The 23,732-nt window shown below is 49.2% G+C and overlaps 1 long non-coding RNA gene across 3 annotated transcripts; it reads left to right on the top strand.

Annotated features, from left to right (window-relative positions):
- The first annotated feature begins 588 nt into the window (after positions 1-588).
- On the top strand, positions 589-21,055 carry LOC133777146 (uncharacterized). Of its 3 annotated transcripts, none has more exons than XR_009868501.1 (3): positions 589-738; positions 14,327-14,421; positions 20,920-21,055. It is a non-coding gene; the product is annotated as an uncharacterized LOC133777146 (long non-coding RNA). The 3 variants fall into 3 exon arrangements; XR_009868499.1 differs by lacking the exon at positions 20,920-21,055 and adding an exon at positions 17,915-18,049; XR_009868500.1 differs by lacking the exons at positions 589-738; positions 20,920-21,055 and adding exons at positions 773-890; positions 17,915-18,049.
- The last annotated feature ends 2,677 nt before the right edge of the window (positions 21,056-23,732 follow it).

Below are 23,732 nucleotides of genomic sequence, written 5' to 3'. Positions count from 1 at the left end.
GAGCAGGTGAAGGTTGTGGTCGACAAGGTCGGGAAGAGCGCGAGACTGGACCTTGGGACACCTGGGTCCCAGCTTTGTTCCACCTGCCTCTTGCTTCGGCTACATCTCAGCACATCGGCTGTTGGCTGCGTGGCCTCTTCAGCAGGTGGACTCTCCCTGGGCGTGGAACGACCCCTGTTTGTCACTGAGTGTCTCCTGGTCGATGCACTGCTCTTTAGGACCCAGCTCAGCCCCTGCCTCCTGAGTGAGGCCGCCTTCACCTTCCTCACCAGGTGTGGGGTAGGAGGTTCTCTTCCGTCTTCTGAATTCCCATCAAAATTTGCATGCCTCTCTTAGGAAGCAGAGTCAACGTTCTGCTTTGCTGTTTATCATACGTTTACCTTATTTCTCCTGCTAATTTACCCCCATGACATTTCTCCCTTCCTGAGGGCAAAGACCACAGTTGCTTGTGTGGCTCCCTTATTACCCAGCCTTCTGCAGATGCTCAAATATTTGCTCACTGTGAGAACAACTCCCTTTTATCAGGGAAGAGCAGTGGCCAAGGGCACGGGCTGTGGCTCACTCACTGGCAGTGTGGCTATGTGCACGTTCCACACTCCACCGGTTTGTCCAGCAGTAAAGGAGGCTGGTCCTAGGGCCCTCGCGAGGAGTGGTGATGTGAGCACCAGCACCCCATGCACGCCTCCTGCAGAACGTGGCAGATTAGGAACCGCCGGCTTCAGGGCTGAGACCTGGCAGGTAACGAGATGTCGCCCTCCCTGACACAGGGGCTTTCTCCTCACCTGCAGATCTCTGCCCAGACCACCGAGGGGGTCATGAAACCCTCCGTGAGAGCTTTTGTTGTCTTTGATGTTTATGTGGATTACTTGGCCTGGGTCTGCAGTTCAAGGGTGAGTTCAGATTTACTTATTGATTTGTGTGTGTTGCCGGAAGGAACACCTCTAACTGGGTTCCTGATTCTCATCCTCCTAAGTAGCCACAACGCTGCGGCGAAGCCAGGCTGAAGCCAGGAGACTGGAACTCTGTCCCTATCTCCCACATGGGTGCAGGGGCCCAAGCACCTGGGCCATCTTCCACTGCCTTCCCACGTGCATTAGCAGGGAACTGGATTGGGCCTTGAACCTGTGCTGCAGTCGAGGGTGCCAGTATCTCAGGCTGTACCCTCTACTTGGTTTTTGTTGCTGTTGCTTCGGCAACAGCTGCAAAGGGGAAGCACCATCGGTCACGTTTTTAGTATCATGGAGGTGTCTTGCTTTTCCCCACAAATCAGATGATTTTCAGTGACAAACAGAAACCTTAGCCCTAGGCCAAAAGAAATCTCTAAAGGAGGCGTCCTGTGATAGAACCATAGGCTCACCGTAGGTCTGAGGTTGAATCCAGAGTAAGGGTTAGAGGAAGAAGAAAAGGGAAGACAGGCCTCCAGGAGCAAGGGAGAGTCAGATCTGGGGGCCTTGTGACCCTCCGTCCCAGCCTGTTGCTGTGCCGCGTAGGTGGATTTCAGCTCATGGGAAAGCAGCATGACCACTCTTGACTTTGTAGGTGTTATTTCTCCTCTCTGTCACCCCAAGCGTTCCCCAACACACCCTGCCCACTGCGCTGGCCCACGTGACGTCTGCCCTGGCCCCCAGTGAAATGCTCACATCCATGGCCTGTGCATGCATGCATGGGCTGAGGTTGTCTCTCTGCGATTGTTAAAAATGTTAATTTATTTGAAAGGCAAGAAGACAGAGATCTTGGATCTGCTGGGTCACTCCCCAGATGCATGCAGGGGCCAGGGTTGTGTCAAGCTGAAGTCAGGAGCCTGGAACTTAACCTGGTTTCCTGCGTGGGTGGAAGGGACCTGAGTACTTAAGCCAAGACCAACCTCCTCCCAGAATGTGCCTGAGCAGGAAACGGGAATCAGAAGTGAACCCTGGCACTGACATGCAAAGAGGGCGTCCCACGCAGTGTCTTAACTGTGGCACCTAATGCCTGCCCCTCCTTCATTCTTTTTTTTTTTTTTTAGATGTATTTATTTACATGAAAGGCAGAGTTAGAGAGGAGATACATAAATAGAGATATTCACCTGCTGGTTCAGTCACCAGATGGCCACAATCACCAGGGCCAAGCCAGACCAAAGCTAGGAGCCAGGAGCTTCATCCAGGTCTCCCATGTGGGTGGCAGGGGTCCAGACACTTGGGCCATCTTTCATTGCTTTCCCAGGCCATCTTTCATTGCTTTCATTAGCAGGGGGCTGGATCAGAAGTGGAGCTGCTGGGACAGGAACTGTTGTCCAAATGGGATGCCGGTTTCCTAGTTGGCATCTCTGCCCTCTCCGCCACAATGCCTGGCCCTCTCCTTCATTTTTTTTTTTTAAAGATTTATTTATTTTATTTGAAAGGAAGAGTTGCAGAGAGAGAGAGAGAGAGAGGTCTTCCATCTGCTGGTTCACTCCCCAAATGGCTGCACAGCTGGAGCTGCACTGATCCAAAGCCAGGAGCCAGGAGCTTCCTCCAGGTCTTCCACACAGGTGCAGAGACCCAAGCACATGGGCCATCCTCCACTGCTTGCTTGCTTTCTTTCTTTCTTTTTTTTTTTTTCTGACAGGCAGAGTGGATAGTGAGAGAAACAGAGAGAAAGGTCTTCCTTTTTTCCATTGGTTCACCCTCCAATGGCCACTGCGGCTGGCGCATCTCGCTGATCTGAAGCCAGGAGCCAGGTGCTTCTCCTGGTCTCCCATGCGGGAGCAGGGCCCAAGCACTTGGGCCACCCTCCATTGCCTTCCTGGGCCATAGCAGAGAGCTGGTCTGGAAGAGGGGCAACCGGGATAGAATCCGGCGCCCCAACCGGGACTAGAACCCAGTGTGCCGGCGCCGCAAGGCGGAGGATTAGCCTGTTAAGCCACGGCGCCGGCCTATCCACTGCTTTCTCAGACCATCAACAGGGCGCTGGATCAGAAGTGGAGCAGCCAGGACTCAAACTGGTGCCCATATGGGATGCCAGCACTGCAGCTGGATGCTTAACCCACTATGCCACAGCACAGGCTCCTCTCTCTCTCTCTCTTTTTTTTTTTTTCTTAAAAAATGGTGCTGATAGGAATTTTTTCCTCAATGCCTTTATTGACCAAATTAAAAGACAATTAATATTTATATTGGGTAAATTAAAAAATAAAGTCTCGGACTTCAAGATTTGGACTTTGTGGGTAGTAAAATTAAGAACAGATGGATATTGGCTGGCGCCGTGGCTCAATAGGGCACACCAGGTTCTAGTCCTGGTTGGGGTGCCGGATTCTGTCCCGGTTGCCCCTCTTCCAGGCCAGCTCTCTGCTATGGCCCAGGAAGGCAGTGGAGGATGGCCCAGGTCCTTGGGCCCTGCACCCGCATGGGAGACCAGGGGAAGCACCTGGCTCCTGGCTTCGGATCAGCGAGATGCACCGGCCACAGCGGCCATTGGATGATGAACCAACGGTGAAGAAGACCTTTCTCCCTGTCTCTCTCTCTCACTGTCCACTCTGCCTGTCAAAAAAAAAAAAAAAAAAAAAAAAGAACAGATGGGTATCACATAGTGGGCTTCCTTTGTCAACACAACCTGGCCACACAGTTTCTACCACCTGCATCAGCTGCTTTCCCCCGTTCCTGTGCTTTCAGATCTCACCTGTCCAGGGTCAGCTCAGAATGCTGCTCCAGGAAGCTTGGACAAGTTAAGGAGAGCAAGGTGTAGCTCAGAGACATGCCCTAGTAGTGTGAAAATGACAAAGGCCACATTATAAAGCAGTGAGTGTGTGTGTGTGTGTGTGCATGGGTTGTGTATTATTTAGTAAATAGGCATGGGAAGTGCAGGTGGGCAGTAAATGTATGGAAGAAGAGTTCTCCCTGACTGTATGCCAAAAAAGGCCAAATTCAAACGTCAGTGGCAGGTGGGTGTTTAGCCAGGCAGTTAAAATGCTGGCTAAGACACACATGTCTCACATTGGAGTTCCTGGGTTTGATACCCAGCTCAGGTTCCTCATCCAGCTTGCTGCTGTGCAGACCCTGGGAGGCAGCAGTGATGGCTCAAGTAGTTGGTGCTTGCCACCCAACAACGGAGACCTGATGTGAGTTCTTAACCAGTGTTAGCCCAGACAAGCCCCAGCTGTTCCAGGCATTTAGGGAGTGAATGGGAATGCTTTCTCTCTCTCTTCTTAAATAATAACTTAAAAAAAATCAATGGGAGGAGCCAGCGCTGTGGCGTGGCAGGTAAAGTGGCCACCTGCAGTGCCAACATCCCATATGGGTGCCAGTTTGAGTACCAGCTGCTCCACTTCCAATCCAGCGCTCTGCTGTGGCCTGGGAAAGCAGTAGAAGATGGCCCAAGTCCTTGGGCCCCTGCACCTGCATTGGAGACCTGTAAGAAGCTCCTAGCTCCTGGCTTTGGATCAGCCCAGCTCTGGCCATTGTAGCCAGTTGGGGAGTGAACCAGTGGATGGAAGACCTTTCTCTCTCTCTGCATCTCCTTCTCTCTATGTATAATTCTGACTTTCAAACAAGTCTTTTTAAAAAATCAATGAAATACCATTTGTCAACTGTGAAAAGGAAAAGATATTTTTGGCTAGTTAGAAATCTGTGAGAGCCTCCAACCCTGCAGGTATAAATTGGTGAATGAAAGGGATTCAGGTACCAGGCGAGGAACAGAAGCACTGGATTGGTAAAAACCAGGGCACATTACAAAGGTGTTCTTATGTTTGTCTTTTTTTTTTCCTGGATAAATTCCCAGGAATATGGTGAAAGGGCATGGACATGGTCAGGGCCCCCGAGGTAGGCTGCCGAAATCCTTTCCCAAACAGTGGCCCTGTTAGACCTTCCCCTGGAGTCTTGGAGAGTGCCTGGGCCAAAATTCAAAAATGAGAGCTGAAAATTGGAGATAAAATAGCTGCCTATGAGCCAACTGAAAAACATACAACAGGACTTTGGATATTTAATTTTTTAAAAAAGATTTATTTATTTAAAAGAGTTACAGAAAGAGGGAGAGACAGACATCTTCCATTTGCTGGTTCGCTTCTCAAATGGCTGCAATAGGCAGTGTTGGGTCAGGCTGAAGCCAGGAGCTAGGAGCTTCATCCAGATCTACATATGTGGCAGGGCCCCAAACACTTGGGCCGTTTTCTGTTGGATTGGAAGTGGAGCAGCTGGGACTCAAACCAGTGCCCTTATGGGATGCTGGCATTGCTGGTGGTGGTATAACCTGCTGTGCCACAGTGCTGACCCCTGGATGTTTAATTTTTAAAGCTTATTTATATGAAAGGGAGAGTCACAGAGAAAGAGGGAAGAGAGAGGTCTGGGCCGGTGCCGCGGCTCACTAGGCTAATCCTCCGCCTGCGGCGCCAGCACCCTGGGTTCTAGTCCCGGTCAGAGCACCAGATTCTGTCCTGGTTGCTCCTCTTCCAGTCCAGCTCTCTGCTGTGGCCTGGGAGTACAGTGGAGGATGGCCCAGGTCCTTGGGCCCTGCACCCACATGGGAGACCAGGAAGAAGCACCTGGCTCCTGGCTTCAAATGGGTGCAGCGCGCCAGCCGTGGCAGCCATTTGGGGGGTGAACCAATGGAAGGAAGACCTTTCTCTCTGTCTAACTCTCCTGTCAAAAAAAAAAAAGAAAGAAAGAAAGAAAAAGAAAAAAAAGACAGCATGGATTTGGCCAGTGCCGTGGCTTAACACGCTAATCCTCAGCCTTGTGGTGCCGGCACACAAGGTTCTAGTCCCGGTCGGGGCTCCGGATTCTATCCCGGTTGCCCCTCTTCCAGGCCAGCTCTCTGCTATGGCCCGGGAGTGCAGTGGAGGATGGCCCAAGTGCTTGGGCCCTGCACTTGCATGGGAAACCAGGAGAAGCACCTGGCTCCTGGCTTCGGATCAGCGAGATGCGCCGGCTGCAGCGGCCATTGGAGGGTGAACCAATGGCAAAAAGGAAGACCTTTCTCAATGTCTCTCTCTCTCACTATCCACTCTGCCTGTCAAAAAAAAAAAAAAAAAAAAAAAAAAAGAGAGAGAGAGAGGTCTTCTATTCACTAGTTCACTCCCTGAATAGCCTGGGCTGGGCCAGGCTGAAGCCAGAGGCCAGAACTCCATCTAGGTCTCCCATATGGGTGGGTAGGGATCCAAATACTTGAGCCATCATCAGGAGTTAATCCAGGACCCAAACCCAGGCACTCTGATAGGCAATGCAAGTGCCCAACTGGTGTTTTAACCACTGCCTCCAATGTCTACCCCTTAGATTATTTGTTTTTTAAGGTCTCTGGTGGCGTTTCCATTTTATAACTCTGTAATCACAGCTTCTGTACACTTTTCAATGTTTAGAGTTTGTCATAGCTGGCATTTATTTGTTGCTAAGGCAAGGCCAAGCTGGCACCCAGCGGGGGGAGCCCTGAGCTGGGACAGTCGCAGAGAATAGCTGGTGTTTGCTGATGACCAGACTCGCTCCCTGGGACGTGTAAGACAGCCTCTGGGGACTCGCACAAATACTGGGGGAGGCCTTGCCCTGAATTGGCAGATTGCCATTGGCAGGTGTGTGTGGGGGTGAGAGCCAGGGACACGTGGCTGTGTCAGCATGCCCCAGATCTAACCCCCTCATCCACCCAGCTCCTCACCTGCCAGTGTATCACAGACCCGTCAGTCACCCTGGCTCACAGCTCAGTGTCTTTTTTTTTTTTTTTTTTGTAAGATTCATTTTATTTATTTGAAAGACAGAGTTACAGAGTGAAAGGGAGAGAGATCTTCCATCTGTGGTTCTCTCCCCAGATGGCTGCAATGACTGGGGCTGAGCCAGGAGCCAGGAGTTTCTTCCGGGTCCCCCACATGGGTGCAGGGGCCTAAGCACTTGGGCCATCCTCCCCTGCTTTCCCAGGAGCATTAGCAGGGAGCTGGATCGGAAGTGGAGCAGCCAGGGCTCGAGTTGGCACTGGTATGGGATGCCAGTGCTATGCTCCACCACAACACCGGCCCCCTCAGTGTCTTTTGACTCCTTGCTTCTTTTATCAAGTTACAGCTCCAGCCAGCACTAGCGGCTTGTTCTTCAGTAGATACTGAGTTTGCTCAGCCCTGGCTGACTTCTTCCCTCTCACAGCTGTCAGTTCCAGCACCCTCAGCGTGGCCTCGCAATGGCACCGTTCCTTTGAGGAGGGTGCTCCTAAGTGTCTTGACTCCACTGGTCTGCAGCTCCTTCTGGGTAAGGGCATCAGCTATACCTCTTCCCCAGGACCCACTTCACAGTCCTGTGGTCCCCCTAGGCCCTCACCCTCTGGATTTGTGTGCACCTAGATATTGTGGTTCTAGCTTCTGGGGTTAGAGCAATGAGGGGAAAAAAATAAGTTATCCCTGTCCTCATGGATCTTACGTTCTAGGAGGGAAAACAGTAATTAAGTGTGTGTGTATACATATACATATATATGTATGTATATATTTAATGATAGAGGATGATAATTATTAAAAATGAAACAGGGAAAGGAGATAGAGGTAAGGTGTTGAAATTGGAGGGCTGAGGCTGGTGCTGTGGTATAGTGGATAAAGCTGCCGCCTGCAGTGCTGGCATCCCATATGGACACTGGTTCAAGTCCCGGCTGCTCTCTTCTGATCCAGCTCTCTGCTATGGCCTGGGAAAGCAGTACAAGATGGCCCAAGTCCTTGGGCCACTGCACCCACGTGGGAAGCTCCTGGCTCCTGCCTTACGATCATCCTGACTGTGGCTGTTGTAGCCATTTGGGGAGTGAACCAGCGGATGGAAGACCTTTCTCTGTGTCTCCTTATCTCTGTAACTCTGCCTCTTAAGTAGATAAATAAATCTTTTTTTTTTTTAAATGAGTAACTGAGGGATTAGTGCCATGGCATGATAGGTTAAGCCTCTACTCATGGCACCCGCATCCTATATGGGCACTGGTTCAAGTCCCAGCTGCTTGTGTTCCAATCCAGCCCCCTGCTAATGGCCTGGGAAGGCAGTAGAGGATGGCCCAAGTGCTTGGGCTCCTGCACCTGCATGGGAGACCCGGAAGAAGCTCCTGGCTCCTGGCTTTGGGTCAGCCCAGCTCTGGCCATTGCAGCCACTTGGGGAGTGAAGCAGCAGATGAGAGCCCTCTCTTTCTTCCTCTCCTTCTCTCTGTCTGTAACTCTGCCCCTCAAATAGATAAATAAGTACATTTTTTTAAAGGAGGGGCCAGCGCTGTGGTATAGTGGGTAAAGCTGCTGCCTGTAGTGCTAGCATCCCGTATAGGTGCCGATTTCAGTACCGGCTACTCCACTTCCAATCTAGCTATCTGCTATGGCCTGGGAAAGCAATAGAAGATGGCCCAAGTCCTTGGGCCCCCACATGGGAGACCAGGAAGAAGCTCCTGGCTCCTGACTTCAGATCAGTGCAGCTCCGACCATTGTGGCCATCTGGGGAGTGAACTAGCAGATGGAAGACCTCTCTCTTTCTGCCTCTGCCTGTCTGTAACTCTGTCTTTCCAATAAAATAAATAAATCTTTAAGAAAAAAAAAAGTAACTGAGTTTGAGGCCTCGGGAATGCCTCACTGTGACTTGGGCTTATCTTGGACAGCCACTGTCCCATCCTATGTGGTCTCCAATCTCTCACCAATCTTGTAGCATTGAGCTGGAAGCCTAGAACAGGGCAGATCCATCCCAACTGACAGGTCCCCTCCATGTGCCTAGAGTGGCCGCAAGGAAAAAGGTGCCTGACTGGTGCTCCAGCGTGCGTGCCCGGGGTGGGGGGGTTTGTGCCACCCCACCCTCTGGCTCTACACTGAGGGTTTTGAGCTCCTGGCCACACCACCCTCAGGCTCTGCCTCTGAGCACTTACAGGTTCTTCCCTTCCGCTTTGAAAGGCACCATTTGATTTTTCGTTAGTTTTTGCTCAGTTTTTTTTTTTTTTTTGTCTGTGTTTCTTTTACTGTTGTCAGTTTCCTATTCAGGTTCACAAATTTGTTCCCTATATATGTATATATATATATATATTTTTAAAAGATTTATTTATTTGAAAGAGTTACACACAGAGAGAGAAGGAAAGGCAGAGAGAGAGAGGGGTCTTCCATCTACTGGTTCACTCCCCAGTTGGCTGCAACAGCCGGAGCTGCGCCAATCTGAAGCCAGGAGCCAGGAACTTCCTCTAGTCTCACATGTGGGTGCAGGGGCTCAAGGACTTGGGCCATCTTGTACTGCTTTCCCAGGCCATAGCAGAGAGCTGGATCAGAGGTAGAGCAGCCGGGACTCAAACCAGCGCCCATATGGGATGCCGGCACTGTAGGTGGTGGCTTTACCTGCTACGCTACAGCTCCAGCCCTCCTATATATTTTTTTTTAAAGAATTATTCTATTTATTTGAAAGGCAGAATTAGAGAGAGAGGGAGAGATATCGTCCATCCACTGATTCTAATGGACTGGAGCCTGAAACTCCATTTGGGTCTCCCTTGTGGGTGCAGGGTCACAAGCACTCATGTCATCTTTCTCTTCTTTCCCAGGCACATTAGCAGGGAGCTGGATCAGAAATAGAGCAGCCTGAACTCAAACCGGTGCCCATATAGGATGCTGGTGTTGCAGGAGGTGGCTTAACCTGCCGTGCCACAAGATGGGTCCCTGTTTCCTATAATTTTTAAAATTTTATTTGAAAGTCAGAGAGTCAGATCTTCCATTTATCTGCCAGTTCACTCCCCAAATGCCCACAATAGCTGAGGCTGGACCTCCACCCAGCTCTCTCACATGGGTTGCAGGGGCCCAAGTACTTGGTTAGCATCTGCTGCCTCCCAGGTTCATCATTAGCAGGGAGCTAGCTTAGAAGCAGAAGCAGGACTATGTCCCAGGCACTGATACGGGACGTAGGCATCCCAAGAGGCAGCCTACTCACTATGCCACAGTGCTGGCCCTCCTGTACTGTTCTTTTTTAAATCTCTTATAACTAGAATGTGTTGTTGTATGTCCTTAGATTTTTTTTCTTGGCAGCAAGATAAGCCTGCTGTCGCCCTTAGTGTTCAATGCAGTTTTCTGAAGTTATGGCAAAACATTAAGACTAGAAACAAAAATTGCAGAACTATTGAAATGGAGACAAAATTATTTTTTGTAGATCTTCTAAGTTATACATCAACACTGAAAATAAGCTAAAACAATATTTACATATAACAGAGCAGAACCAGATAACAAATGGAAAAAAACATTCACGACAACAACAAAAAAACCCATAAAATATGAGAGTCTTAAGAAACTTCCTGGGAAAATTGAATCTAAAAGTAAGCTGATTTTGGTGGTTTTTTTTTTTTTTTTCGTAATGCACATTTTCCATAAACCTTCTGAAGGCCCCCTAGTGCCCTTGGGGATGGGCATTTGGCCTAGTAGTTAAGATGGCGGTTAAGGTAGCCAGGCCTACCTTGGAGTACCTTGGTTGGACACCAGGCTCAGGCTCCTGACCCTAGCTTCCTGCTAATGCAGACCCTGGGAAGCAGTGATAGTGGCTCAAGTCCTTGAGTCCCTGCCACCCACAGGGGAGACCCAGATGGAGTTTTTGTCTCCTGACTTTGTAGATCTTCTTTTTCCTAGACCAGCCCCAGGTCTTGTGGGCATTTGGGGAATGAACCAGCAGATGGAAGATCTCTCTCCTTTTCTCTGTCACTCTACCTTTCAAATAAAAATAAACAAACAAAACTGCCAATAAAAAATTACATCTGTACTGAACGGTACAGACTATTTTTCTTGTCATTATTCCCTAAACAATAAAATGTAACATCTATTTACATAGCATTTACGTTATAGTTCATATTATAAGGGACTTAAAGATGATCTAAAGAATTGGGGAGGATTCAACAGGTTATATACAAATACTGTGCCACTTTATGTAGGGGACTTGAGCATCCACAGATTTTGGGGTCTTGGAACTTATTCTCCATGGACACTAAGGGACACTAAGGGACAACTGTATCCCTTCCTGAAGCATGAGTTTCTGAGCTTGTTTTGCCTGTTGGTCCTCACTTTGGAAGCCACAGTCTTCCTGGGATGTACATTTTTTACTTTATTTTTTAAAAAGATTTTGAAAGGCAGAGAGAGAGATCGAGATCGTCATCCTCTGGTTCACTCCCTAGTTGGCAGCAATGGCCAGGGCTGGGCCAGACTGAAGCCAGGAGCCAAGAATTTCTTCCAGGCCTTCCATGTGGGTACAGGGGCCCAAGCACTTGGGCCATCCTCCACTGCTTTCCCAGGCTATCAGCAAGGAGCTGGATCGGAAGTGGAGCAGTTGAGACTTGAACTGGAGTTAATATGGGATTCTGGCATTGCAGGTTTAAATCACTGTGCCACAAGGTTGACCCCAGGAATGTGCACTTTATTTAAAAAAGGATTTATTTATTTATTTGAAAGTGTTAAAGGAGAGGCAGAGAGAGAGAGAGAGAGAGATTGGTCTTCCATCCTATGGTTCACTCCCCAATTGGCTACAATGGCCGGCTACAAATGGCTGCGCCGATCCGAAGCCAGGAGCCAGGAGCTTCTTCAGGATCTCCCACGCGGGTGCAGGGGCCCAGGCCATAGTAAGCTGGATAGGACTCGAACTGGCACCCATATGGGGTGCCGGTATGTTAGGCCAGGGCGTTAACCTGCTGCACTACAGCACTGGCCCCAGGAATGTACACTTTTATGAGTGGGCACCACAAGAGGAATGCTGCTGAGACTCGCCTGAGAGCGGACTGTTCAAGTTAGTATCATAGGGTGGCTGGGTTCAGGTTCTTGTCTTCGACACAAGGAATTTGGGGATGAGATGTAGGTAAAGATCAACAGAGAAGCAAAGTTTATTTGCATGCAAAGCAAAAATCTACACTCAAGAAGGAGTGCAGACATGCTCAAGAGAGAGCCGTACTCTAAGGGATTTGGGTCTGTCCCTTTCCGGTCTGGAGGCACAGGGAGTGGTGTCTGGGCTGGGACTTATCCAGATATTCATACGGGGTGGAGTTGGGGGGGGGGGGCTTGAGTACTGCCCATTTTCTTGCTCTTTTTTGGAACTCTGAGAAGTGTCATGGCATGAAGTGTGTAACAGAAGTAAGAGTGACATCATAGTAATTTTATTTTTAATTTTTTAAAGATTTATTTATTTTATTTGAAAGGCAGAATTAGAGAGAGAGAGAGAGAGAGAGAGAGAGAGAGAGAGAGAGAGAGAGAGAGAAAGGTCTTCCAACCACTGGTGGTCATCCCCAAATGGCTGCAATAGTCAGGGCTGGGCCAGGCCAAAGGCAGGAGCCAGGAGCTTCATCTGAGTGTCCCATGTGGGTGACAGGGGCCCAAGTGCTTGAACCATCTTTCTCTGCCTTCCTAGGCATGTCAGCAGGGGGCTGGATCAGAAGTGGAGCAGCCAGGACTCGAACTGGTGCCCCTATGGGATGCTGGCACTGCAGGCAAAGGCTTAACCTTCTTGGCCACAATGCTGGCCTCATTAGTAATTTAATTTAATTTAATTTTATTTTATTTTTAAAGATTTTTTTTTTTTTTTTGACAGGCAGAGTGGATAGTGAGAGAGAGAGACAGAGAGAAAGATCTTCCTTTGCCGTTGGTTCACCCTCCAATGGCCGCTGCGGCCGGTGCATCTCGCTGATCCGAAGCCAGGAGCCAGGTGCTTCTGCTGGTCTCCTATGCGGGTGCAGGGCCCAAGGACTTGAACCATTCTCCACTGCCTTCCCAGGCCACAGCAGAGAGCTGGTCTGGAAGAGGGGCAACCGGGACAGAATCCGGCGCCCCGACCGGGACTAGAACCCGGTGTGCCGGCGCCGCAAGGTGGAGGATTAGCCTGTTAAGCAGTAATTTTATTTTAATGATGTCACAAAGAGCCAAGTGTCATTGCTGGGATGCAGCTGGCAGCCAGGTTTGATTTTTCAGCTGGTGCTGGTTCTGTGTGGTGGTTTCATGGAAGCTGCAGTTTTCTGCTGTGAGGAGAAGGGAGGGAAAGTTTGGGCAGTGCAGGTGGGGCTGCAGGGAGGGGCTGGTGACCTTAGCTCCTCCTTGCTAGCTACCTTCTCACTGATCCCAATAGGGTGGCTGCGAATAGGTGAAAAACTGAAGTCTACACAAGCAGAGACAAGCTTATCAACTGAGTACATCCTAACTTCAGACGACGGCTTTATGAGCACTTGTTCTGTGCCAAGCACTGTTCTTAGCTCCGAGGTAATGGCAGTGGGGGCCGGTGTTGTGGCACAGCAGGTTCAGCTACCCCCCGGGACCCTGGCATCCCGTATCAGAGCTCCAGTTGGAGTCCCAGCTGCTCTGCTTCCAATCCAGCTTCCTGCTGATGCATCTGGGAAGAGCAGCAGAGGATGGCCCAAGTACTTGGACCCTGGGCAGCATGTGTGGGAGACCCAGATTCCTGGCTTTGGCCTGAACCAGCCTGGCCATTGGCAGTCACTGGGGAAGCGGACCAGTGGATGGAAGATTTTGCTCTGTCTCTCCCACTCTGTAACTTTGCCTTTTAAATAAGTAAATATGGATTTTTAAAAAGAATAAAAGTCAACATTAATTTTACAGTGTATTAAAGCAAAAAGGATATAGCAGGGAGAGGGAGGGAAAAAACGGGGCTCAGAGTTGTGGAGTCATGGGTTAAGTCATGGCCTGCGATGCCAGCATCCCATATGAGTGTTGGTTCAAACCCCAGCTGCCCTGCTTCTGATCCTGTGCCTAGGAAAGCAGCAGGTGATGGCCCAAGTACTTGAGCCCCTGACACCAATGTGGGAGACCCGGATGGAGCTCCCAGCTCCTGGCTTTGGTTTGGCCCAGACCCAGCTGTCGTGGCCACTTGGGGCGGTGTGTGTGTGGGGGAATGAAATAGCAAATGAAAGATGGAGCTTATTCAAAATCATCCTTAGTTCTGGGCATTTGCCCTTTTTCTCTTTCTCTGTCTCCCTCACTCTAACTCTGCTTTTCAAATAAATACTTTTTTTAAAGTAAAATTGAGCATTAATTGTACAGTATATTGAAAAAATGGATATAACTGTGGGAGCAAAAAAAAAAAAAAAGTAAACAAAATCCTTTCCCTCAATGAACAATCTAAAGGAGGGGAAAATGCAATAGATAAGTAGACTAGCTAGTATGGTGGGTGGCCATGCAGTGATGCGTTCTCTGGGCTTCCTTGCTGTATTGTAGCCATCTTGCCTGTCTGAATTCACATCTTCACCTATCTCCTTCCCAGATTCCAGGATTTTTTTAATTTAATTTTTAAAATAATGTAGAAGTTTTCAAAAAGTTCATGGAAATACATATTGTGAAAAAGCTATGTGTAGATAAAGTGGGTTTTTTTTGCACCAAAATAAATTTATTTTTTGATTAATTCCATTTTCCATGAACTTTTTGAAATGGTCTTGTGCTCTTTTACAGTATAGAACTTAGAACAAAGGGTGTCAGCACCCAGTCTTCCTCCCCAGAGGAAGGAGCCGGAGTGTGTGCAGGTCCCTGAACATTCCAGTAACTAGGTAAGGTTTTCCTTCCTCTTTTTTAAATTTTGTCTTTAAATTTTGGATTGATATTGAAGACCCTCCCTCTGTTTTTGTTTGTTTGTTTGCTTGTTTTCCTTCTTTTTTTATTTTTTAACACAATTAGTGCCTTCATTAAGCATTATTCTGAACCTTTTATTTTTTATTTATTTATTTATTTTTGACAAGCAGAGTGGATAGTTAGAGAGAAAGACAGAGAGAAAGATCTTCCTTTTTGCCGTTGGTTCACCCTCCAATGGCCGCTGCAGCCGGTGCATCTCGCTGATCCGAAGCCAGGAGCCAGGTGCTTCTCCTGGTCTCCCATGCGGGTGCAGGGCCCATCCTCCACTGCCTTCCCGGGCCATAGCAGAGAGCTGGTCTGGAAGAGGGGCAACCAGGATAGAATCCGGCGCCCCAACCGGGACTAGAACCCAGTGTGCCGGCGCCGCAAGGCGGAGGATTAGCCTGTTAAGCCATGGCGCCGGCCCGAACCTTTTATTTTTAAGATAGTTCCATGTTGGTATAGAAAGAGCTTATTCGAAATCATCCTTAATTCTGGGCAGACATTTGTCCTAGAGGTGAAGGCAGTGATCGAGGCCCCTGCATGGCGTGTTGGAATTCCTGGGTTTTATCCCTAGTTCTGGCTCAGTCTAGCTTCCTGCTAAGGCGCACCCAGGAGCCAGCGCTGACAGCCCAAGTGATTGGTTTTCTGCCACCCGCAGCAGAGACCTAGATTGAGTTCTGAACTCCTGGCTCCTGGCTTTGGCCTGGCCCAGTCCCAGCTGTTGTGGGCATTCGGGGAGTGAGTCAGCAAGTGGGAGCTCTATCTGTCTCTCACATAGAGAAATAAAAATTTTAAAGAAGTAAATACCTCTTAATCTATTTTGTGAATGCATTGTGATTTGTTTAGCCACTTCCTTGTGGATACCTTTAGACTATTTCAAACCATTTGGTGTTATGAAAAATGTTGCCCTCGCTCACCTTGTCCACATGTAATTCTTTTACACACAAGAGTCCATGTATGGAATGCACGCTCAGAGGCAGACTTGCTCATTCAAAGGGTCCACACATTCTTCATTTGGAAAGATATGCTCTCCCCAGAATTTATATGAATTTTCTCCCCCTCCCTCACCAACTAAGTTTCATCAAACGTGTTCTCTTTACCAGCGAGCTAGGTGAGGACGTGGGGTGGCTGCCTCAGAATTTACAGCTTGTGCTGTAATTGGTGCGTTCAGGCTGCTATAACAAAACACCACACACTGGGTGCTTAAACCCCGCCCGTTTGTGTTCTCACAGCTCTGGAGGCTGGAGGTCCAGCATCCAGGTTCCCGCTGATTCAGTTTTTGGCAAGGGCTCTCTGTCTGGCTCACAGCTGGCTGCCTTCTGGCTGTGTCCTCACATGGCCTTTCCTGGATGCGGTGAGCTGAGGGAGAGGGAGAGGGAGCGCTCCGGTGTCTCCTCTTTATAAAGACACTAACCCTAGTTCAGGCCCCCCCACCCCGGTCTCTATAACATCATTCAACCTTAGTTGCTTCCAATTCGTTACTCCAGATCCGGTGACACACGGGGGTAGGGTTTTGCCATGGCGATTCTCAGGGGACACGCACATTCATTCCGTGACACGGAACTTAGAGAATTGCTGTTGGAGAAGGCTCACGGACTGACGGTCCCTGACTGAAGATGTTCGTCTTCCAGCCCCTTGCCCTGAAGATGATGTGAAAGGGGCACACGTTCGCTGGAAATGCGCCTGGAGGATGGACTTTGGAACTTCTCCTGGCCAGCACCGTGCAGTCCCATCCTGTCTGGCAACGTGGGGCTGCAGCACCTGGCACAGTGCTCCCAGCAGCCCCTGCAGTCAGGGAGACCCCACCCCAGCTCACTGGGCTGAAATGTGTGGCAGGTTAGGTGTATTCAAAACCTAAGGATCGTTGTAACTGAGGGCGGGTTTATCAGCATTTAAGTTGAGGAGCACCTGTCAGCATGGTAAAGGAATTTAGAGCACGTTCGGTATTGTTTAATTCGTGGTGGGGAGAAAGCTCCTGAATGTAAGGAATGTGGGAGAACGTTCCAGGTGGCGTCTGGACTTGTTCCACATCAGAGAATTCGCAGTGGAAAAGCCGTAGGAATGCGATGAGCAGCGTGGGAAAACTTCCTGGAGGGGCTCAGACATTGTTCAGCCTCAGAGCACACACCAGGGAGCCACTCCTGTGAACACACTGAGTGTGGAGGAGCCCTCAGCCACAGCATAGGTCTTCCTGAACACCAGAAAATTCACACTGGGGAAATGAAGCCTGTGATGTCAGGAGTGCAGGAAATATCTAGACCCCAGAGTCTTCCTGTTTCTCTTCTCAGTAGGCATTGTGGCACATTAAGATTTGTCCTTTTGTGACTGGCTTATTTTACTTCACATAATGTTTTCAAGGTTTATCTGCATTGTAGCATGTGTCAGAATATCTTTGAATGCTTATATATTTCTTCTGTGAATAACTGATCAAGTGATAAACTTGGAGATAAGTTTGTTTGGGGCCAACACTGTGGCATAGAAGATTAAGCCTCCGCCTGCAGTGCCAGCATCCCATATGGGTGCCAGTTCGAGTCTTGGCTGCTCCACTTCCAATCCAGCTCCCTGCTAATGTGCCTGGAAAAGCAGTGGAGGATGGGCGAAATGTCTGGGCCCCTGCCACTCCTGTGGGAGACCCAGAAGAAGCTCCTGGCTCCTGGCTTCGGCCTGGCCCAGCCCCGGCCATTTGGGGAATGAACCAGCAGATGAAAGATCTCTCTTTCTCTCTCCCTCTCTCTCTGTATCTCTGCCTTGCAAATAAATAAGTAAATCATTAAAAAAAAAAAAAAAAAAGTGCCACGCCAGATGGAAGAGCATGGAGTGCGATTCTTGGAAATTAACAGGAGCCTCCCTGCTTCTCTTTGTTGCAGGCAGGTTAAAACCTCTGCCCAAAAGGGTCAAGATCCTGGGTTCTCATACGGTCATTTTCCACTCGGGGGAGTGCAAGGGAGCTCTGAAATACTTCTGATTCCATTGAGGGTTCTGATAAGCTTTCTACCACTAATGTAGAGTTGATAAACGCAAAAAAGAATCCCAGGATACTGTGCTAAAGGAGTTCTGATACATCTGAAGGGTGATGGGGTCAGGCATAAGTGAAGGAAGTTGGCGCTGACCTTGGGGGCCCATGTTATTTGTTTTCTGAACAGCCCTTTAGGACGGCCCGTGTTAAAGAGGAGGCTAGCAAGTCACAGGGTTACTCACCTGAGTTAAAGCTCAACCCTGCCCCAGCACCAGGCCCCCTGTGCTGCTTCTCATACCTCCTCATTCTCTCTCAACACAAACTCAACCAAGGCATATGGATCCCTGGCCAGAAACTTTGTCAGAACAAAAGTGCAGGGGGCCGGCGCTGTGGCTCACTTGGTTAATCCTCCGCCTGCGGTGCCGGCATCCCATATGGGTGCCGGGTTCTAGTCCCGGTTGTTCCTCTTCCAGTCCAGCTCTCTGCTGTGGCCTGGGAGGGCAGTGGAGGATGGCCCAAGTGCTTAGGCCCGTGCACCCACATGGGAGACCCGGAAGAAGCTCTTGGCTCCTGGCTTCAGATCGGCGCAGCTCTGGTCGTTGCGGATATTTGGGGAGTGAACCAACGGAAGGAAGACCTTTCTCTCTGTCTCTTTCTCTCATTGTCTGTAATGGTACCTCTCAAATAAATAAAATCTTTTTTTAAAAAATAAAAGTCTGACAGTTGTCCTTGCATTGTGGCCACCACCTTCTCTATTTAATTTTTCGTTCTTTCCATCCATCTGTTCTCCAGAGTATTCTTTAGAAACGAAACTTGGGGAGCGGGGCAGACAGTGGATGTTTGCACAACAGTGAGTTGCTCCTAGGGATGCCTGCATGCCATATCACAGTGCCTGGTATGAGTCCCAGCTCCTCCACTCTCCACCCAGCTTCCTGCTACTGTGCATCTGGGGTGTTTAGTATGCTGCATCAGTTGGACTGGGTTTGGCAATGAGTAGCAAAGACCCAAGCTGTTGGCTTACACATGGCTTCAGTTCATCTTTCTCTGTGGCCGGCACTGTGGTGTAGCAGGTTAAGCTGCTGCCTGCAGTGCCAGCATCCCATATGGGCACCGGTTTGAGTCCCAGCTGCTCCACTTCTGATCCAGCTCTCTGCTATGGCCTGGGAAAGCAGTGGAAGATAGCCCAAGTATTTGGCATGAGAGACCTGGAAGAAGCTCCTGGCTCCTGGTTTTGGATCGGCCCAGCTCCGCTGCGGCCATTTGAGGGTGAACCAGTGAATGGAAGACCCATTACTCCCTCTCTCTCTGTAACTCTTCCTCTCAAATAAATAAATACATCCTTTAAAAAAAGTTTATTTTTCTCCTACATGAAAGGCTAGGGGTGGGAAATTTAAGGTCTGTGCGGAGCTCCTATGGTCACCTGGAATCCACCTGTTTATAGCCTTCCCCGGTGATATCCCTGGGGCGCTGCCCTGGCCTTCAGGTAGAAGATGGAGCTCCTGTCATGGCAACCACATTCCAGGAAGGGCATGGAGGAAGGCACTTGCCCTCTGCCCTCCAGGAATTCCCCACAAGCTGCCACCTCCGCTCATGCCCCAGAGGTCAAGGCTTAGCTACATGGCCACCTGCAGCTCAAGGAAGGCTGGGGATTGTACTCCCTGCTCCAGCAGCTGTATACCCCGCCAAACCTCGGGGATGCCCAGAGGGCTGGCAGATTTCAGGGCCAGGCAGCCAGCCATCTCTGCCTCCGTTGTCTTCACATTTTCCTCTTTCCTGCCTCTGCCGGGGCCCACAGGTCACTGTTGTGTGTGCTGACGGCTTGTCTGGTTTGGGGTGTCGGTTATAACTTTACTTACTGTAAACAACTTACTTATGTCCTGTTCTAACACACTATGCTTTCACAAGTCCCTCCCAAGAAAAATAATTAGGGGGATAAAAAGCTAGGGGAGGATTAATCCATATATTGAATTTTACAGGTCTGTGAAATCTGTGCACCTGACTGAAGACACCCACTGTATACACAGTGGCAGCTGGTCGTGCTGACAAGGGCCCCCAGATCCAGTTTTTTCCTTCCTTCTCATCCACTTTCTTGGTTGCACTCGGATTCTCTTTTTTATGCTGCTCGCGCCCCCTGATGGACATTTTGGGAACTGCCACCAAAATCTGAAGATTTTTGTTGTTGTTGTTCATTCCCACAGATTATCTTTCTCAAGCAAACATCCTTTGTTGCTACTCCTCCAAGTCTTGCCTGCTGTCTCCTGCTTATGGCAGCAGCAGCTGCAGCCAGGACTGCATTACCTACACCAGGTGCCTGACCACTGCTCGTCCCCAGGAATCTCATTCAGTTCTTGCAGGAACCCAACGCACTAGTTTTATATTATTTATGTGCTAGGACACTGAGGCTTGGTGCTCAGGTGGCTTTCTCAGGTACACACAGCTAAGTGCTAGTAAGTGGCAGAAGTCCCAGGCAAGAGCCAGGCTGTCTCCTAAGCCCAGGATTTGCTGCTGCTGCTTTTTTTTTTTTAAAGATTTATTTTTATTTATTTGAAAGGCAGAGTTTTACACACACACACATACACAGATTGACTGATTGATTTCTGATCCATTGGTTTACTCCTCAAATGGCCACAACGGCCGGGGCTGGGCCAGGCCAAAGTCAGGAACCTGGAGCTCCCTCCTGATCTCCCACATGGATGCAAGGCCCAAGCACCTGGGCCATCTTCATTGCTTTCCCAGACACATTAGCAGGGAGCTGGATTGGAAGTGGAGCAGCTGGACTGTATGAAATGGCGCCAGTATGAAATGCCAGCATCACAGTCGCTGGCTGTACTGCTATGGCACAGCGCCGGCCCTTGCTGGTGCTTCTTAACTTGGAAGCTTGTCCTACCCTATACATTTCAACTGATCTGGGATAAGGCATGGTGTTAGGTACTGAATTGTGTCCTCTTAAAATTTATGTTGACGCCCTATCCCCCCAGTGTGACTATGTTTGCAGACAGGGTCCTAACAGAGGTAGTGAAATTTAAATGAGGCCATAAGGGTGGAGCCCAGTCCTAAATGAGACTCCTGGTAAGGAGAGGAAGAGACACCAAGACAGCCACACAGGAGGGAAGGACCCTGTGAAGACACAGAGAGAAGGCGTAGCAGGGAGGCCTCGGAGAGACCAAACCTGCTAATACCTTGGTATCAGGCTGAGGCGTCTTGCTTTCAGAATCATGAGAAGTTAATGTCTCTTAAGAACCCCTCACTGTGAGAGCTCTGGCAGGCTAAAGATAGACAGCAATTATTTTTCTTTTTATTTATTTTTTTAGCTCCCTAGGCAACTCTAAGGTGCTTCTAAGGTCAAATCTAAGCTGCACTATTAAATTTGGTGACAGAGGCCAGCGTTGTGGTGCAGAAGGTAAAGCCGCTGCTTGCAATGCCAGTGTCCTGTATCAGAGCACTGATTTGAGTCCTCGTTGCTCTGCTTCTGACCCAGCTTCCTGCTGTTGTGCTTGGGAAAGCAGAGGAAGATGCCCCGAGTCCTTGGGCCCCTGCCACCCGCACCAGAGACCCAAATGGAGTTCCTGGCTCCTTGCTTTGACCTGGACCAGCCCTGGCTGTTGCGGGGAGTGAACCAGCGGATGGAAGATCACTCTCTTTCTGTCTTTCCCTCTCTCTCTATGTCACCTCTGTCTTTCAAGTAAATAAATAAATCTTTTTAAAAATAAAAACAAAGTTTGGTGCTGAGTCAAAGAACTAACCCTGAGAGAAAGGCAGGCTTTGGCCTCGGGTGAACAAGGGCTGGGACCCTGTAGAAGTCTTGGAAGTTTGCAGGAGCATTTTCCCATAACTCCATCTTCCCTACTTTATTTTATTCTCATTCAGTTTCTCAGCATCAATACTCAAGATAAATAAAATGAGTATTTCATGATCATTTTCATACTCATGAAATGAGTATTTCATACTCATTTTCCCTTTTTTGAGAAAAGCAAGACATTTATTTATAATTTTATTTAAATTATACAAGTTTCATGTATTTCATATATACAGATTTAGGAACGTAGTGATACTTCCCATCCTACCCTCCCTGTTTTGATTACTTACCAGTTTTTCAAGCATTGCTATGTACTGCTTATTGCAAGAACACACTCTTCCACTTTTTTTTTTTTTTTTTTTTGACAGAGTGGACTGTGAAAGAGACAGAGAGAAAGGTCTTCCTTTGCTGTTGGTTCACCCTCCAATGGCCGTCGTGGCTGGCGTGCTGCAGCTGGCGCACCGCACTGATCCGAAGCCAGGAGCCAGGTGCTTCCCCTGGTCTCCCATGCGGGTGCAGGGCCCAAGCACTTGGGCCATCCTCCACTGCCTTCCTGGGCCACAGCAGAGAGCTGGACTGGAAGAGGGGCAACCGGGACAGAATCCGGCGCCCCGACCAGGACTAGAACCCGGTGTGCCGGCGCCACAGGCGGAGGATTAGCCTATTGAGCCATGGCGCCGGCCCTTCCACTTGTTTTACTGGGTAATACATTTTTTTGGGGGTTGTTAGAATTTACCCAACAATCAATGATGTTTCAAGCGAAATAAATGCATTTTAAGTTTCAAACAATCAACTTATAAGTGGGATTTGGGAGCAGTTTAAGGACATCTGTAAACTTTTTTATTTTGGCATATGTTACTGAAGTATTCATTATTAATTCTCTTTACTGTGAATTTTGCTATCCACACTGCTTGTGTTACTAGGATACTGAATTTAAATTTATAACCTTGTTCCTCATGGTTGTCGTAACTTTTATTTTTAAAAATTAATTTATTTATGTGAAAGGTTTACAGAGAAAGAGAGGCGGAAACAGAGAGAGAAAGAGAGAGGGGTATCTTCCATCCATGGTTCACTTCACAGATGGCTACAAAGTCCAGGGCAGGGGCTGGGTGGAAGCCAGGAGCTTCATCTGGGTCTCCCACGTGCGTGCAGGTGCCCAAGGACTTGGGTCATCTGCTGCTGCTTTCCCAGGTGCATTAGCGGTGTGGTGGATCAGAAATGGAGCAGCCAGGACTCGAACTGGCACCCGTATGGGATGCTGGCGCTGTAGGCAGCAGCTTTACCCACTACGCCACAGTGCCACCGCCGGATCCTAATTTCTGACTCCAGCTCCCTGCCAAGGCAGACTCTAGGTGTCAGTGCTGATGGCTCAAGGGACTGGGTTCCTGCCGCCCACGTGGGAGACATAGCTTGCACATCAGGCTCCCTGCTTTGGTTCTCTGGGAGTGAACCAGTGGATGGGAGCTCTGTCTGCTTGCCTGCCTGTCTCTCTCTCTCTTTCTCTCTCTGAAATACATTTTTTAAAATGTAAACTGAAATAAAGGTGGTCCCACCAAGTTAAAACAAAACCTCCAGAGTCACGGCTGGAGAGCTTGCGGAGTAAACCGGCCCGTTTATGGCGGGTGTGCATTGTTCTGCCCTGCATCTGAGTCCCCTGTGGTGATGCTGCAGGCTGTGCTGTCATCTAAAATGCACTGTTTTTTTGTTTTGTTTTGTTTTGTTTTGACAGGCAGAGTGGATAGTGAGAGAGAGAGAGACAGAGAGAAAGGTATTCCTTTTTGCCGTTGGTTCACCCTCCAATGGCCGCTGCAGCCGGCGCATCTCGCTGATCCGAAGCCAGGAGCCAGGTGCTTCTCCTGGTCTCCCATGCGGGTGCAGGGCCCAAGGACTTGGGCCATCCTCCACTGCCTTCCCGGGCCACAGCAGAGAGCTGGCCTGGAAGAGGGGCAACCGGGACAGAATCTGGTGCCCTGGCCAGGACTAGAACCCGGTGTGCCGGCGCCGCAGGCAGAGGATTAGCCTAGTGAGCCACGGCGCTGGCCTAAAATGCACTGTTATGTCCTAGCCAAGAGGCTGTGTGCAGAGCCATGATTACTCCATGCAATGTGGTGTTCTGGATGGGATCCCGGAACAGAAAAAGGAATTAGATTAATAACCAAGGACACTGGCAAAAGGGGTGTGCTATAGGTTCAGAGGCACCATATTCTTATAAGGTACGGGGGGTGGTATGTACAACTGTGTATTGCCTGTGCAATTAAAAAATTTTTTTTATTTGAGAAGTAGAGTTACAGACAGAAGTCTTCCATCGCTGGTTTACTCCCCAAATAGCCACAATGACCAGAGCTGAGCTAATCCAAGGCCAGGAGCTAGGAGCTTTCTCCAGGTCTCCCACATGGGTGCAGAGGCCCAAGTACTTGGGCTGTCTTCCACTGCTTTCCCAGGCCAGAAGCAGAGAGGTGGATTGGAATAGGAGCAGCATAGATATGAACTGGCTG

This window comes from Lepus europaeus, chromosome 18 (genome assembly GCF_033115175.1).
Source record: "Lepus europaeus isolate LE1 chromosome 18, mLepTim1.pri, whole genome shotgun sequence".
Classification (NCBI taxonomy): domain Eukaryota; kingdom Metazoa; phylum Chordata; class Mammalia; order Lagomorpha; family Leporidae; genus Lepus; species Lepus europaeus.
The sequence above is the reverse complement of the archived record's forward strand: the minus strand, read 5'-3'. Positions and strand labels throughout refer to the sequence as shown.